Genomic DNA, 18150 nt, shown 5'->3' with positions numbered 1-18150 from the left:
ATTGTGCCCAAAACCCATTGACTGTGCTTATCACCATAGACAATGTCTTTTGGGTACATGCAAACATTGTGGCATTAAACAGATCTCCTTGTGTCCACATGAAAAAAGCGATGACATCTCTATGATGACTGTCAAGCTTTTTGACGACGTTCCTACATAGGAAGTGGATGAGAACGGTCAAGCAAAAACTTGGAAAGATCTTGTTGTTCGCCAAGTCAGCCTGAGGACTTTCACTTCTTCAAAGCAAATTGGGAAACTTCATCAAATACAATTATAAGTACAGATGGCAAGCTGAACAATTCAAAGAGTGTTTGGATAAATATCCAGATGATGTAGTGGTGTCGGTAGTGGATTTTGTAGAGAATTACTCCTTCAAGGTACAGAATGAAATTCAGTCAATGCATTGGTATTCAACTTAGGTGACAATCTTGGTCCACATTTTGTACCTGCGTGATGTGCTTGGTACCATTCAGAAGACAACCCACTTCTACATCTCTGATGACAAAATCCACGACACTTTGTTTGCGCAACACTGCTTTATTTTGCACAATAAGTGGCTGAAAGCTCAAGGATGCAGTGTCAAGTGACACTGGGTGTGGTCTAATGGCGCTGCTTCACAATTCAAAACAAGGCGCCCTTTCTATTTTGTAGCCCGATACTTCAATATGATAGGTATTGAGACAATATGACAGGTATTGAGATGATGCACAGTTTCTTCGCATCCGGCCATGGGAAGGGCGAGCACGATGGGGCTGGTGCGGTGCTCAAAAAGAGCTCTCACACAGGAGCAGCTGAAATCAGAAGGATGGGTGTTACATAATGCTTCAAGTGTGGTGGCATTCCTCAACGCAACCCTCAGGAAAGAATGTCTATTGACAGGGAAGAAAGTCGATCGTAGATTCTGGGAGGTCAAGCTCGGTGATGTAGACAGAGATAGAGAGTGGGATTGCATGCGGATCAAAGGGTCTCGATCCTTCCACTGTGTCAACGGCTACAGTCAATCAGATATGCACGGGCTATGGTGCAGACCATTGTCCTACTTTTGCCATGCGTGCATGAAAGGCCAATGGAGGAGATGTGTAAACAAGGACCACGTTGAGAGGTGGCGGTACTTGCGAATATAACCGACTCTCAATGTTCAAAATGATGGAGAAGCATCCAGCGATGATGAGTTACCAGGAGCCCCCATGTATGCTGGCCACCATGACGACCTAAGTGATGCCTTGATGGTTGGCCAAAACTTTGCAGTGAATGCAGAAGAGCCAGGTGCAGACTTCTACATCTTGAAGTGCACTAAAACCAAGCGCTTGACCATCAAATCTGAAAGGGATGAATGGCATAACCGTATTCAAAAGAACTCATTTGTCGTTGAGGGACTCTTCTACGACAATGTAAATGGCCAAGATGACACCTATGTTCTTTTGGATAACAAGCCCCTTGCTTTTATCTACTCCCACCTGCTGCGATGCATCAGGTTTTCGATGTGCTCAGTAGAAGGTGAGCCTAATGTATATGAATTGTCAAATGATGTATTTGAACAAATCTATAATAGCATGCCCCCAGAGGAGAACTTGTAAGTTCTAACTTTCAAGCTAGCACAATGCGTCCTCCTAAGAAGCACTATTTCGCACGTTCAACTCTTTGACAGCACTTTTAGTAGTAGACAAGCACTTTAAGACCACTTGACAAGCACTTCTAGTACCTACACAAGCACTTCTAGGATCTACACAAGCACTTTCAGATTACTTGAAAAGCACTTTAAGTAACTAGATAAGCACTTTCAGGCCAGCAATTGAAGTTCCTATACAAGCACTTGACAAGCACTTGGAGGCCACATGGTAAGCACCTGTCAGGTACTTTTAGTACCTAGACAAGCATTCTAGACCACTTGATAAGCGCTTTAAGCACCTTGACAAACACTTTCAAATTACTTGACCAGTAGTTAGCCACCAGCACTTTCTAGTACCTAGACAAGCACATGTTTAGTACTTTCAGACCACTTGAGAAATTCTTGTCAAGCACTTCAGTACCTGGACAAGCACTTTTAGTATCTAGACAAGCACTTTCAAACCACTTGACAAGCACTCTAATACCTAGACAAGCACTTTCAAACCACTTGACAAGCACTTTCAAACCACTTGACAAGCACTTGCAAACCACTTGACCAGCACTTCTAAACCACTTGACAAGCACTTCAGTACCTAGACAAGCACTTTCAAACCATCACTTTCTTAAGAGTCCACAAAATGCAACCACAATATAAACTAAAGAAAATGACACCAAATCGACACAAAATCGTTCCAAGGTCAAAACCATTTTTGTTTGTACATATATCAAGGAGTGTTGGAAGGAGCACATTAAGCTACACAGTAAGGGCATGGTGTCATGGCAGTGAAGGGGCTATAGGCAGCCCTCTGTACAATGGAAAAAATGTCTGCAAAAGCACTTCTAATTTGCTAATTTACTCTTTGGATGCTTATACTTTCTTTCTTTAGGATCCAGGTTGGGGGCTTCAATTTCTTTCATTTCCTCAACATTGTTCCACACGATTCTCCAATTCGACCGTTGCAAGGCATCATCCTTGACATCAAAAGGGCACTCTCTGCTACTGACAATTTTTGCTATGTCGGCACTTTCTGCCCACTGCAACACAAAGTCAGCCACATCCTATTTCAGAAAATTTTCCCACTGCCCCTCAGTCTGCTTCTCCACTTCAGGAAGGATCACATAGCATGTAGGATCATTAGAGTACATTTTATACAATGAGTCATCTAGCACAAGTGTATTTGTCTTATTGAATTTCGGGAAAAGATGCCAGAATGTATCCAGGTTTTTCAAGAACATTGGCCTAGGAGGAATATCAAAGCACCAAGTGCAAACATGGCAAGCAGTTTGCGACAGCCATCCACTCATGCATTTCTTGACTTGAGGCAAGCACTTATCCATGGCTATCTCCAATTCCCTGCCTTTGTGGGAGGTCCACACAAATACCTCTTCAACCTGACTCAACGTAAGTAAGAACACCTCTGCATCCTGCCGTACGTAATAGGTGATGTTCTCATCCTCACGAACTTTGGAAAAGTACAGCGTTGAGACATTTGGGGGAATCTCTGTCCTGCGCTTATCGTGCACGCACAAAAGAACCTTGTTGAAGAACAACGACTACCAGGTCTCGAGAGTCATTGAAGCGTTGAAACTAATAGCGTGGAGGACAGTGCTCAATGTGCTCTACCTCATCAGTGGTGGGTGGTAGGGTTTTCGAGCCAACAACTTGAATTTTAACTACATGCACAACAATTAAGATGGTCAAGACATGCACACACACTGAGACAAAGGACTTATATATTATATTGCCGTAAAATAATGCGGCTTGCATGAGCAAAAAGCTACAAAGTTGCAAGAAGCTAAAGCTTCTTACATGCTCGGGCTTTGGGGAAAATTGGGTTAGTACTTTTCTTGGGATCCCAAAGAGGCCCATCCTCCACCTGCCTTTTCTTCTTCTTCCGTAGCTCTCCTGCAACAAATTGGAGGGTCTCTTCCATATCTGGGTCCAACTCCTCTTCACTATGTACACCTTTGTTGACGCGGCTCGGCTCTCCAGTTGGAGCACTAACATGACTTAATGTCTTAATGACATCAGTACTACCTGGGATAGCAATAGGAAATCAAGTTAGGAGCACAGGTAGTTAATATGATCACAATGATCATGGATAATCATGTCTAAGGATAACATGTTACAGCAACCAAAATTACCTTGTGTGATCTCAGAACCAGGTGTCTCCCTCAGGATGCCTCCATCACCAAGCACATCAGTTTTTTCAGCAGACAGACTACAACCACCCACCATGTTTTTGTATTTCATCATCAAGGCATCTAGGTCGAAGGGGGCGTCCACATCATGCATGGACGAGGTGGAAGCGGCTGGGTCCACCCCCTCGCCAGGGACATAACAGACAATTACTGTACATATCAAAAGTAGCATGAATCCTGTCCTATGAAAGAGGCATGCCTTACCTATGGACTCGTCATATGCATTCCCAAGTGCCCAACATCTTGCTACAAGTGGTATCTCCCACGAACAGTCCAGAACAATGCACTTGGGCTCAGTCGCACTGACAATGGAAAAGCAAAAGGGGTGGTACTTGTGGGCACATGGCAGATAATAAACGCCAGTCGCATGTTTGCTTGACAGCATCTGGCCACAGGCCACACAAGATCCACCAATGAGGACAGTGTCAGCACCTAGGATAGACTTGGCAGGCGGGGTAGGCACTAGAAGGGCTCTCCCCTCTCTCTTCAAGAAAGTGCATGCCTCCTTCACGAAAGAGGCCTGTCTCCTCAGCTCACATAACACATGCTCCATTTCCTCAACCGAAGCCTGCACATAATGAAAAATAACCAGCCATCAGAACTTTCAAGCATGTGTAAGTGGTTTGAGCACCTGTCAGTGGTCTGTGTAGTGCCCTAAGGTCTAAGCACCAGTGAGTGGTCTAAGCACTTGAAAGTGGTCTAAGCACTTGCAAATGATGCAACCACTTGCAAGTGGCTCTTCCAAGTGTTCTAAGCACCTGTTAAAGGTCTTAGAAATTGTATGTGCTTTGTGCTTTTGCTAGTGTTTTAAGCACTTGCAAGTGGTATGAGCACTTGAAAGCGGTATGAACACTTGCAAGTGGTCTTGAACTTCGCTAGTGGTCTAGGCACTTGCAAGTGTTCATACCACTTGCAAGTGGTATGAACACTTGCAAGTGGTCTCAGAACTTGCAAAAGGCATGAACACTTACAAGTGGCCTTAGCACTTTGCAAGTGGTCTTAGCACCTTCAAGCACTTGCAAGTGGTATGAGCACTTGAAAGCGGTATGAACACTTGCAAGTGGTCTTGAACTTCGCTAGTGGCCTAGGCACTTGCAAGTGGTATGAACACTTGCAAGTGGTCTTAGAACTTGCAAAAGGTATGAACACTTACAAGTGGCCTTAGCACTTGTAAGTGGTATGATCACTTGCAAGTGGTCTTAGCACCTTCAAGTGGTCTAAGCACTTGCAAGTGGTATGAGCACTTGAAAGCGGTATGAACACTTACAAGTGGTCTTGAACTTCGCTAGTGGCCTAGGCACTTACAAGTGGTATGAACACTTGCAAGTGGTCTTAGAACTTGCAAAAGGCATGAAAACTTACAAGTGGCCTTAGCACTTGCAAGTGGTCTTAGCACCTTCAAGTGGTATGAGCACTTGAAAGCGGTATGAACACTTGCAAGTGGTCTTGAACTTCGCTAGTGGGGCACTTGCAAGTGGTATGAACACTTACAAGTGGTCTTAGAACTTGCAAAAGGCATGAACACTTACAAGTGGCCTTAGCACTTGCAAGTGGTATGACCACTTGTAAAAGGTATGACCACTTGCAAGTGGTCTTAGCACCTTCAAGTTGTCTAAGCACTTGTTAAACTTCTAAGAACTTGCATGATTTCTATGCACTTGCTAGTGATGTAAGCACTTACAGTGGTATAACACTTGCAAGTGGTCACAGCACTTGCAAGTGGTCTCAATACTTATGAGTGGTCTATGAACTCGATGACCTCTAAGCACTTGCAAGTGGTGTAAATGTATGAGCACTTTCAAGTGCTTAAATCACTTGCAAGTGCTTGGACCACTACTTAAAGGATAGAAAAATGCTTGAGTTTTCAAAAGTACCTGCATAGTGGACACCTCCTCCATCTCTGCACAGCAGACGTCAGAGCACCAGAAGCCACTGAGACCACCCTCTCCAGCACTCCTATCTCAGCTTCCTTCTTCAGAATGAGAGCTTCATTTTCTAGGGGACATGCTTTTAATATCTCCATGTCTACTCTAAGTCTCTCCATCTCTACTATAATCAGGGCATAGGCCGAATAGGTGCCTTTGTAGCCACAAATCCCTCTTCTCTGCTAAGACCAATTTAGCAGAACCAACCTTCGCTTCAGCAATGTGGGCCTGCCCATCAAGATCTTCAGCAATTCTACCTAACCATTCTATGTATAGGGGCTGGGATGTAACCTCAGTCGGTTTTGCAGGGTGATTAGACACTGTCAAGGCATAGGAGTCAACAACATGCTCTGTTTGTCCATATAAGACAGAAACACTATAATTGGACATGAACTTCCTCACTTTGCGATTCAAACCTCCCCGTTGAGCCTTTACATTCTCCAATACCATACCACCCACCACAACCCATACAATCTTGTGACTTTCAGGTTGAGCTTTAGCAGCTGTACAATTCTCAAAGGCAAACCCCCTAGCAAACTTTGTCATTAGTTCCCCATTAGAGGGGGCAGCTTGGTACAATTTCTGATACAAAAGATGGCAATCGTCGTATAGGTGATCCTGCACCATATGCAGGAAAACCTTTGTCTTCTTCTTTTTGGGAACTTTGAAGACAGTCAGCCACTCCTCAAGTGGCAAATCCTCGACAGTAAGGTCTTTGGGCAGCTTGCCCTCCATGCTCAAGCTATACTCAGCATGCAACTCAGGTGCTGAGTAGCAAAAACGGGAGAGCTTTATGTACTCAGATGACGCTATCAATAAGAGAATAAGCAAACGTTAGTTCTCAAGGGGAGCATGCATTGTTAGGGAAAACAATGTGCAAACAAAAGCCAATGGAGGAGATGTGTAAGAAGGATATGTGCATGCAGCAGACATGGAAGAGGAGCACAATACCTTTCCGAGCGGACTTTCCTGTTGGGGGGCCGCATGTTGTCTGGGAAGCTTCACCTTGCTCTGGCATCGGTGAAGGGGTCTGCACGACTAAGTCAGCATCCGCAAAGGGTCTCTTGCACCTCCTAGGGGGGTGTTCTTCTTGGGGGTGGGATCACTCATCTCTGTGCACACGGCTGTGAAACGGTAAAACCGTGAGTGATGCGAGGCAGCAGAGCAATGAATAGGCAGTAAGCTTGCTTGGTGAGAGGGAATGCAGGAACGGAGTAGAGGGAGAAGGGGGGCGTGCGCGACAGGCGCCGCGATAAGCCAAATCAATACATGCTTAAAGGAGGGTGGCCCGTTTCCTTTTCATGATGGCCCACTATTTTTCATATTAAGAGAAGGGGGGCGCCAAATCATTGCATGCTTTGAAGAGGGGGGCCCAATTAATATTATGATGGCCCACTATTTTCCATATTACTAATTTTAAAAACACTAACTTTCCTCCTTTTAGGGGCTATTGGTGGTACCATCAAAAGGTGAAAAAAGTGGTACCACCTATACATGCTTTCACCCTCATGAAGGTTGATTCAGTCTTCTCTATTTTTATTTTTACTATTTGCCTACGGGCATGTACTGGCATCACTGTCGGTACCCTTCAACACTGTCGGTGCCCTTCAACATCTCCGACCATCGTCACCGCCGACACCCTCCGATCGTTGCCACCGCCGCCGGTGCCCTCCAATGGCTCCGACTTCCGGTGCCCCTCCAACATCTCTAATCATCGTTCACTACTGGTACCCTTCGACGGCTCAGACCACCATCACCCCGCCAGGGCCCTTGACATCTCCGACCACCCTCACTACCAGCGCCCTCTGACATCTCTGACGTGCATGGCCAACTCCGATGGCACTCATGGAGGCAACACCCCTCTCCCTTTCCCAAGGGAGGGCGAGATCCTCTTTGAACTCCTCTTGAGCACCATCTCCCTTTTCTCGACTGAAGATCTTCCCTCTACACTACATGATGAGGGTTGGGACTTCAAGGAGAAGGGTTCCCAATAAGGAGGAGATAAGGGGAGCACTCTCTTGGCAAGGAGGGGACTCTCTCTTGTATAACATTCATTATAGCACATTTGGCGGAGAGCACATTCTCTGGTGTATTCATGACATTCTCTGTGTTGGAGCACAGTCTCTCTTGTATCATTCTTTTCTACAGTTCAGTATACAGTGCTATGCTCTTGTGGTGTTTTGTCTATCTCTCTATGTGAGTGAGGTGAGTGAGTGGTCAATGGTGGGTGTGGTGTGAGTGAGAGGCTTGTAGGTATATTGCGGTCAATGGTGGGTGTGGTGTGAGTGAGAGGCTTGTAGGTATATTGCGGTGCTAGGTGGTGGTCGGAGAGCACAGTAGATAGTGTAGAGCATAGGTCTTGCATGTCTAGCCACCAGTGAGGTCGACTCATCATTGGTGGGTATACTTCCCTAAGAGGATCCACACTCCCCTCTCCCCAACCCTAGGGTTTGTGCCGATAGTCCTCGAGTTACCTAGTGAGGATCGGCAAAGTCATCTACAGCTAAGAAAAAATTTGGCGATCATGATGGGACTCTCCTAGAGGTCAAGGATAGTCTTACAAAAGTTTTCTTTCTCTTTTTGGTGATTTCTGTTCGTGGTGAGAGGAGTGTTTTGTATGCCCCTGAAGACTAGAGCTTTTGGAGGTAATTCACCTCTTCATTCTCCTCTTAGAACTAGTTGTCATAGGGTTCTTCCTTGTTCCCTTACTCTTCCCTCATCATCTTCCTCTTCTAACCCTATGGCAACTCTAGGGCCAAAGCCATTGGCTACAGTCCTTAACCACATGCAAGTTAAACTACCAACCTTCAAAGGTACCGTCATTGAAGATGCGGAGGACCATGTGCGGCAGTTCCTCACTATGTGTGACTCAAGAGGTCTCAACAACCGAGATGATGCATGCTTGGTCTTGTTCCCGACAACGCTAGAAGAAAGTGCTGCTGGTGGTATAGTCAATTTTCAATCAACCACTTCCCGGATTGGGCCACCCTTAGGCTGCAGTTCTTGGGCTACTTCGACCTCATTACTCAAGAGCTCAACCAACTCTCCATGAAGGCAGGGGAATCACTGGCCCAACTTGTCAGAAGAGCTAAAGTTTTGGCCGCTCGGCTACCCCAAGATCCTAGAAACTACATGCTGCAAGTGGGTCCTTCAAGCACTCCCTACTCAAATGGTGATGAAGATGAGAGAGACCTTTCCACCCTAAGGCACCCTGCAAGACTTCCAAGACAGAGCTACACAACTGGAGAATGCTCGCCTCATAGCGGAGCGTAGTACCTCTTTGTCCCCACTTATCCCAGGCATGTCTTTGGCTCCTCCAACTGTTCCTCTAGCCCTGATGGTAGCTTCTACATCTGCTTCCATGGACGAGCTAGCCAAGCTCAAGAAGGAGCCTGAAGATCTCAAAAGGTCACAACAAGAGGACGCGGCCGTGTGGCAGTGCTCAGGGAAGGAGATCAAGTAGCTTAAGGTCAAAGATCCCAATACGAGTCCATGGTTCTCGGTATGTAGCTCATAAGGCCATCTTCCAAATGATTGTCCCACCAAGAAATATTGCTCATTTTGCTCAAAGGCGTGCCATGGTAATCTATGCATTTGTTATAAAATTAGTAGAAATAAATGTGTACGAAATAAAAGGTTTAAGAGTTTGGGAAAGAGGCATGTAACTTGAAGTAGGGACATGCAGCTTAAGCTTTAAAGGCTTGAGATGCAAAAAGTTTTAAAGCTTGGGAGAAGATATGGATACATGGAGCTTGGGAGAGAGGCAAGGACATTAGAAGATGGATATGTAACCATGGATCTTGGGAGAGAGGCAAGGATATTAGAATATAGATATGGAACCATGGAGCTTAAGAGAGAGGCAAGCAGATTAGAAGATGGATATGGAACCATGGAGCTTGGAAGAGAGGCATGGAGATTAGAAGATGGATATGGATCTTAGAATTAAAAGGTTTAGTTGTACAATCGGTATGGGAGATGGGAAAGGGAAATAGAGCTTGGAATTAAATGGTTTTATTGTATAATAGGTATTAGGTATAGGAGTTTGGGAAAGGGAAATATAGTGAATTGGTTTTTTCCCTATAGAATAGTATGGGAGACTCTTGGGGAAATGAAAAAATATTTTTTGGGAGGGAAAGTAAATTTATAATTTTTTTGAAATGAGAAAATACCTTTTTGGAGGCAAATTAGATTTTAAATTTTCAAATAAATTTATAATTTTTTTGAAATGAGAAAATACCTTTTTGGAGGGAAATTAGATTTTAAATTTTCTAGGGTTACTTTTTGGCCAAGCTAATTTGGTGGGCCACCCCAAGAAAAGGGGGGGAGGTAGGGGGACCACCTATGAAAGTGGGAGGGGGTGGTAGGGAAGGTAGGGTGAGACCACCTATGAAAGTCATGCAGGTGGAAGGGGAAGGAACACGGACCATTTATGAAAGTAGAGTAGTGGGGGGGAAAGTATGTGTGACCACGTATGAAAGTCGATGGAGGTGGGTGGGGAAGGAAGGTGAACCATCTATAAAAGCAGGGGGAGAGGCCTATGGAGACTTGTGTATACCCTTAGAAAACGTTCTCCCACATGATGTTAATGTGCACTCCATCCCCCAAAAAGTTAATCAAAAGGGCCCTTTTCGGGCTCCAATTTCCCTTAATGAAAGCATATTTAGGAGTGTCCCAAACCTATCTAAGCCATCCCAAACCTCATGGACACCATCTAGTGCCTAAACCAAGACTTTTCAGGGTTTCAAGTTGCTCAATTAGGGACTCTGCATAAAGGGGGTCTTTTAAACAATAGAGTTAGATAATACCCATGGAGTTAGTGGAACATTAATTTCCAACATCAGGTATTTCTAAGAAGGACAACATTTTTTAGCTTTTATTTTCCAAATATGAGGAGGATATGACTAGTTGAGAAAAGAAAGACATCCTCGTAGTAAAATGTGAATATCACTTTGAGGGTTGGTAACATCAATCACGCAGTTGTACAACATCATCAATCCTAATCACAGTGTTGATGTGATATACCTATCATACCTTTATTATGCATGTGAATTTGTAATCAAAGATGAAGGATTAATTAAATCATATTTTTTAAAGATGAAAGAAAGATGTCTCCTTCTCCTTGTAAAGCACTTGTAGAGCATCCTAACAACATAAATTACTAGCTTGGATGAGAGTCATGCTATGAATATAAAGTTGATTATATGTAATTTTTAGGAGGTAATATTTTTCACACTTGGAGTGGAACAAGAGAAGGAAAAATCTCCAATGTGGAGGCATGAAAATCTTGCACCCTATAAATGTCATCTTATAACTTCTAATGAAATCACACTTGGAGTGGAACAATAGAAGGAAAAATCTCTAATGTGGAGCCATAACAATAGTGCACCCTATAAATGTCATCCTACAGCTTCTAAAGGAAATCACATTTTTTTCTTGAAGTCGTGAGTTCCTAAAACCTTCCTTCCCACTAGTGAGGGAAAGTTCCTTCTTGGGGTAATAGGATAAAAGGGCCAAAATCATGATGCATCTCAAAAGGTTTACTCACATACCTTTAAAGTAGTTTCAAATTCAACCTCCAAGGACCGATTTTAGTATCTCTCATCTAGCTATTATTTTAATAGGCATCTCTCATCTAGCTATTATTTTAGTATCTCTCATCTAGCTATTATTTTAATAAGCATCTCAACTTAAAAGCTTCATTGTCATCTTTTTATTCACCCATTATTTACTAACATCTAAAAAAAAACAAACTCCTTGTAAAGCCTGCTTGGTTTAGTTTTTCAAGCCTTGGACATTGTACAACAAACAAGAAAAGTAAACTTTGAACAAATGTTTTCACTTCCTTGGAGAAAATGTCAAGTAACATTTATGAGACTTGATTAGGGGTATCAAAATGCATTTACAAACTCCTTGTTGTAAAGCCTGCTTGGTTTAGTTTTTCAAGCCTTGGACATTGTACAACAAACAAGAAAAGTAAACTTTGAACAAATGTTTTCACTTCCTTGGAGAAAATGTCAAGTAACATTTATGAGACTTGATTAGGGGTATCAAAATGCATTTGTGATCTTACATTAGGAAAGCTTATCAATCATTTCTTTTTCTTTTTCTTAAAAATGTATAGCACCTCCTTGAACATGTGTCCGAAGACTTTTCATTATCAGGTCCACTGAATTCCCCTAGCAATGTTTGACTGCATCCGTGCCAACTCCAACAAGCCCTTCATCATTGGCGCAAAGAAGCACTTGTCTTCATTGCTTGAGGCAAGATCTGCCCCTGATGTGCCCAGTTTGCAAACCCATCCAAATTTGTGATATCTTATCATGGGCCACCTGCTATTCAAAAACCACCATTTAAAATAGTATTGCATTTAACTCGGCACTATCAAGATCAGCAATTTCATAAAGCATGAGTGATTTAACTTGGTTAATCCACCCTTGACCTTCAAAAACCAGATTGTTTCTGCCTTTCCAAATACTCCATAGCATGACTATCCAAGAAAGGCATCAACATTAGCTCACTCATGTGAACCCTCTATATTCAAAATATGCTTGCAGCACTGTTTGGCTCGAGAGAGTAAAAACTTTTCAGCTTTGGGCAGTTCCAAAAAAGGTGCTAGAATGTCTCCAAGGACTAGTTGTACAGACTACAAATGAGGTTATCCTTGCACCAATGTCTCACCTTTGCTTTAACCCACGTCCCTTGATGCATGAACAATCATTTGAAGGCTTTGATTTTTGGCTTGAGTGGACTCTGCCCACACCTCCCCAAAAGCTTCCCTTATTAAACACCCCATTTTCCATTGAGATTAGCACATAATTCCATGGAGATTTTAACTCTGTGCACCCTAGGTCAAGCAAGAAGAGGTGTATCCCCCCACTTCCAATACCTCTTTCAATCCACTCCTTGTCTTTGTAGTTGGAAAACCAGAGTATTAGGCCACAAATCTATTCTTTTCCTCATGAAAGCTAGGACTCTATTATGTAATTGAAATTTTTCCTTCACCTCTCCACATACTCTCCAATTTTCTTTCCTTTCATCCCATAGATCACACCAAACCCTAAGCCCTTATTTGTATATTTGCCTAGCCCACTTCACATCATCTGTGATTGGCTCCACAACTGTTGAGAACCAGATTGAATCTGCTTGTAACCCTACCAATCTACTTTCTAATTGACTAATCTTAGTTCACCTTTTATGTTGGACCAAGATTTTACAATTTTTTGAAAGGTCCGAGCCTTTGGTCATTGTAGGAAAGGTGCCACAGATAATTGACAAAATCATCCTATGGTAAGAAACTTATTTCTAAAATCATCCTATAATAATTAACCTCATATTTCTAAAAAGGTGGACATTCTTATACACCCAAGAAGCAAGAGTTTGGTAAACTCACTAGTCAAAATCATCCTATGGTAAGAAACTTAGATGACCAAGTATCATTTGAAAGACATGTCAAGATATTATCATAGCCAAAAACCTAGGGCCAATGCTTTATTATAACCAAATTTTCTAAAGTTCACCCACAAAATTCATTGCTCAATAACTTAGGGTGTAAAATTCCCTCCTTGTAATCCAGATTCATGGGGGTAAAAATCCAACAAAGTATATGTTGAGAGATTGGCCTAAGCTTTGGGAAGGATTAAGAAGGTAATTAATACAAGATTATGCCCAAATATCATACACAAACTAAGCTATGGTGCTTTCTTGATTTCTCACACTCTCTCCATTACTAAAAGAAGACATTGTTTTTATAAGATTTAAGATAGAGAAGAAATGCAAGAAACAAGAAAGTAGAAGAGAGGGAAAAAAGAAGACATAACTCCTTTTTCATGAGCCGTGCACTTCTCTAACCACCCAAACCACCTTTTCTTTATAGTTTATTCAAATTTAGTAAGTATACCACTTTTACTTTTCCAAAGGTTCTAAATTGAGGCTTTATTTTTCTAGTTATCTAAGGTTCTCATACAACCAAAGAAAGGAGAAAATTTAAATGTGCATTGGCTTTTATAAATTTGCAGACCTTTTTATTAAAGCCAATCACTTACAAGGTTCTCAAACAATGAAATTTTACAACGAGATAAATGCCATCAAAGATAGAAAAAATAAAGGCTTTTTTCGATGAAGAAACACCTTATCAAAAAAAAAGTACAATTTTGGGGTTACCATTCCTCACAATCAATTGTGCAGCATCCTCTCATGAGCACAAAAAGAAACTCCTTTGCCATTGTGAAATCACATCACATTAATCTTCATGCTCCTAATGTCATTTAGACACCCTTCTTCCTCTCACACTTCTCACAAACCCACTCTTTTTCTATCACTCTTCTTCTCGAGTCCACTTTGGCCTTCAAAGTGTACCTTTTCTTGATACTTTATTCAAATTTTAAAAAGTATACAACTTTAACTTCTCCAAAGGTTCTAAATTTAGGCTTTATTTTCCTAGTTGGCTAAGGTTCTCAAATCTTAAAGAAAGGAACAAATTTTAAATGTGCATTGGCTTTTACAAATTTACAGACCTGCTTATTAAAGCCAATCACTTACAAAGTGGTCATAAAATATTGCAATGAAATTTTACAAAGGCATAAATGCCATTAAAGGTCGATAAAATATTAATTTTTCCAATGTAGAATACTTTGTCCATATTATTTTGGTACCGAAAATAGGGGTTAATAGGGTGTTGCATTTATGACATGAAAAACATGGTGCAAAAAATATTCACACATGATGTTGTTATCATTATCTAACAACATGTAACATGTAAATGTTATCATTATCTCACATGTGTCGCTGATATCATTATAACTACACGGACCCAACCACGTTGTTGTTCAAGCATGTAGCCTACAACACAGCTAGTTTTCCCCTCCCTACCATCACAACTAGCTCCTCTCTCTCTTGTGATTTTAATAGGCCCCTCTCTTCCTCCCCCCACCCGCCCCTTCCCCCTCCCCTTCCCCTCATTTATGTGGGCAAGTCAATAGTCAAGGTCTACCAAACACTCGTCTTCCCTTCGCCTTTCCCTCTTTTCAGTGGGTATGATGAAGACACCAACATGGAAGTGCACTTTGAAGGTCAGACAAGAAATTCACTAGGTATCATCACAAGAGACTACACTGGATGATACCCAGATAGCCAAGTCTTCATCATAAGAGCCTACACTGGATGATAACCAGATAGCCAAGTCTTCATCAAAAGTATTTGCATAGACAGTCAAGTCTTCCTCTAAAGCGTCCTCAAAATCTAAGCTACTTACCTCCTTGAAATGGATGCCACATGCCTCCTCAAAATGGAAGCTACATTCTAAATGTTGATTTGTTGCTCTTCAAATAGTAAATTTCATGCACATGTACGTGTAGGTATTGTTAATGAAAGTGCATTTTGGTGTTGCAGGGAAGGCTGCAATGGAAGAGTATTCGAAGCTGTCGTCAAATTTTTTTCACATGATAGAGGAGATCCATTTAGAGTATGGGCTCATCATGGAGGGGAAGCTTCCTAAAGATTTATCCAAAGTAGATCTTCTTGAAGAAGAATGGTTGATAGTGTTCAAAACAAGATACTAGAAGAAGAGCAATATCTATCTCCCCAATGTGCTGCAAGAATTTGTAGAGGAGTGTCATCTTCTGTCCCATAAAGTGTATCATGATCCCCCATCAAACTGTGAGATTACTTCCAAGTTTGCTCGGGGCTTTGCATTTGAAATATGCAAAGTATTCCAAGATGACCCAACCAAGTACCAGATTGCATGGGTGAAGTTTGCACATAATGTTTTGTAGACTTGTAGATCATAGCAACAAGTTGGGTTGGCAAGGAAAATGGATTATTAGAGGAAAGAAAATGGACCATGCAATGTGCAACCAAATGCAATAAGTCAAAGCATAATGTCAACAGAAGTAGACTATGGAAGAGGAATGCCAATAGAAGTAGACTATGGAAGAGGCCTAGGAAAGCTACAACCATGCTGCACAGAATATATTAAGATGGAAGAGGCAGTGGCAACAAAAACTCAACAAAAACATCTACAAAAAGAGAGGAGCTTACAAAGATTAAAAAAAGAGCTCCTTGAGAAGAGGGACGCTCAGCTTTGAAATGAAGGCAGTTTTACTACTACGAGGGAACTATAAAGTGATATTGACAACCTGACATGACAATTTGAGGAGTTACAATGATCACCATCACCAAATCAAGATAAGGTGCAAGACTTGGAAGCAGATATCAATGCTTGCAAATGGATGCTTTGTTAGCTTGGAGTCAATAATGACATGATTCAAAAGAAGAAATAAGTGGTATGATTGCATGTGTGCACTCTTTGTTTACATGCAATATGCACTTTTAATTGCTTGTAAATAAATGATTTTGGTTGCATCTACACTTTTATGCTTCTATTACTTTTGAATGCATAGAAAGTACTTTGAAGGTACCAAAAAGTGCTTTTTGAAAGTACTTAAATGCTCTTTTAAAAGTAATGAAGACCTTTTATAAGTACTTTACTAAAAAGTATTTTTTAAAGTACTAAATAAAACTTTTAAAGTACTTATAAAACTTTTGCACATACTTTTCTTAAAGTACGTCTGAATGTACTCAAAAGTACTTTTGAAAGTATACTTTTTAAAGTACTTATAAAACTTTTGCACATACTTTTTAAAGTTCGTCTGAATGTACTCAAAAGTACTTTTGAAACTATTGAATAGAACTTTTAAAGTACTGATAAAACTTTTGCATATACCGTTCATAAAAAGTTATTTTCAAAATACTAAAAAGTACTCTTTAAGGTACTGATAAACTTTTTCACATAGTTGATCAAAAAGTACTTTTGAAAGTATTAAAAAGTACTTTTCAAAGTATTGAATACACTTTCAATAGTACTTTAGCGAAAAGTATTTTTGAAAATGCTAAAAAATACTTCTAGAAGTACGCTAAAGTATACTTATAAGTAATTTTGCTATGCTTTAGAAAGTACTAAAGAGTACTAAAAAATACTTTTGTAAGTTTTTAAAAGCACAAATTACTTCAGGAACTAACTTTCATTAACTTTTGATTACATTTAGAATTTCATTAAGTAGAAAACTTTACTTTAAAGTTCATACAATACTAGCAAGCTCATGTTTAGTAATTTAAAGCTCATGTTAGGTTGAAAGCTTTTGTAATTACTTTAAAATACTTTTTGGTACATGTTTCTACTTTTTGTACTCTCATGTGCTTTCTGTTATTGTAAAGCTCTGTTAGTCATTTGGTAGTGTTTTGTAGAATGTAAGAGAAAGGAAGTTGTTTTTTAACCTCCCTAAATCCTTTTGATATTTGGTAGCTTTATGTTTTTCTTATCTTTGATTAACTTTGTTTATGAATGCCTTTTCAGTATATGTAGAGGCAACATGACTTATTGGAGTCTGAAGTAGATCATGAAGGTGGCCACTACTAGTTCATCGATGCATTGGTTCAGCAAGTGAAGCGGGGTGCGAAATTCATGTTAGTCTCCACACCCCATGAGACACGGTCGAGGTCAACTAACACTATCTAGGCCCATGACACATGTGCAGTGTGCAACAATTCTTTGGAGACTTCATATGTAGTTGGGACATTCATGCTAGGCTACAGACATTAGTACCACCCTCTATGTTTTTCAGTCATTTGTGCCACAAAATCGGTGTGTGCAGCGGTAGAGCTGATTATGATGAGGAGATCCCTGAGATTGCTGTGTTGGTGTTGGGCCGCCCTTTCTTAGCCAATGAGGAAAAAGGCATGTTGTTCTTATCCCAATATGTATGTACTGAAATTAAATGTAGAGAAAGAAACTCATGTGATTGTTGTCCTGGAGGGATGCATGGAGGTGAAGAAGATGTCCATAGTCACACCAAAGAATGGATACCAATCTTGACAGTGACTTTATAGGTATTTTAGTTCCCACTCTTGCCAACTTGTACATACACATTGTATGCATGTTAGCTTCAACTGACTTTGTGCTCCTAAAATAGATAATGGTGGTAGAGACAAGAAGAAAGGGAGCAGGGCTAGAGGTGTAGGTGAAGAGCCAAGCTCTTTGACCAAGAAATTACTTAATTGAATGTCGATCTTGTGCACTGAACTTGGGCAAGATAACAAAGGTACCTTTTGGGTTTGAGCTGCACTTGAAGAGGCTATCATCTAATAGTAGATTGTTTCCCTCTTGGAAACACTCTCCAAAAGTAATATAGATTCTTTAAAAAAATAAGCTTTGATGTGATAATGGATGTGTGAATGAAGCAACATCACACATCTCCTGCCCAAACTAGCCATTTAGCCTTTTCTTAGTCTATGGGAAGTACACCTCAAGACTTCTATGAAGATTCTTTTGGATGCAACAACTCCAAATGTACACATTTGCAAACATGTTGCCTGATAGGCGAAAGACATCTGCATCCTTTCACACAAAGTGAAATACACA

The 18150-nt window shown here is 41.1% G+C and overlaps 1 pseudogene; it reads left to right on the top strand.

The window, feature by feature from the left end:
- The first annotated feature begins 1055 nt into the window (after positions 1–1055).
- Positions 1056–1577, top strand: LOC147618416 (uncharacterized; annotated as a pseudogene).
- The last annotated feature ends 16573 nt before the right edge of the window (positions 1578–18150 follow it).

The sequence above is a fragment of the Cibotium barometz genome, chromosome 35, assembly GCF_041138505.1.
Source record: "Cibotium barometz isolate CiBa-2024 chromosome 35, ASM4113850v1, whole genome shotgun sequence".
NCBI lineage: Eukaryota > Viridiplantae > Streptophyta > Polypodiopsida > Cyatheales > Cibotiaceae > Cibotium > Cibotium barometz.
Note: the sequence above shows the minus strand (reverse complement) of the source record. Positions and strands in the feature narration are given on the sequence as shown.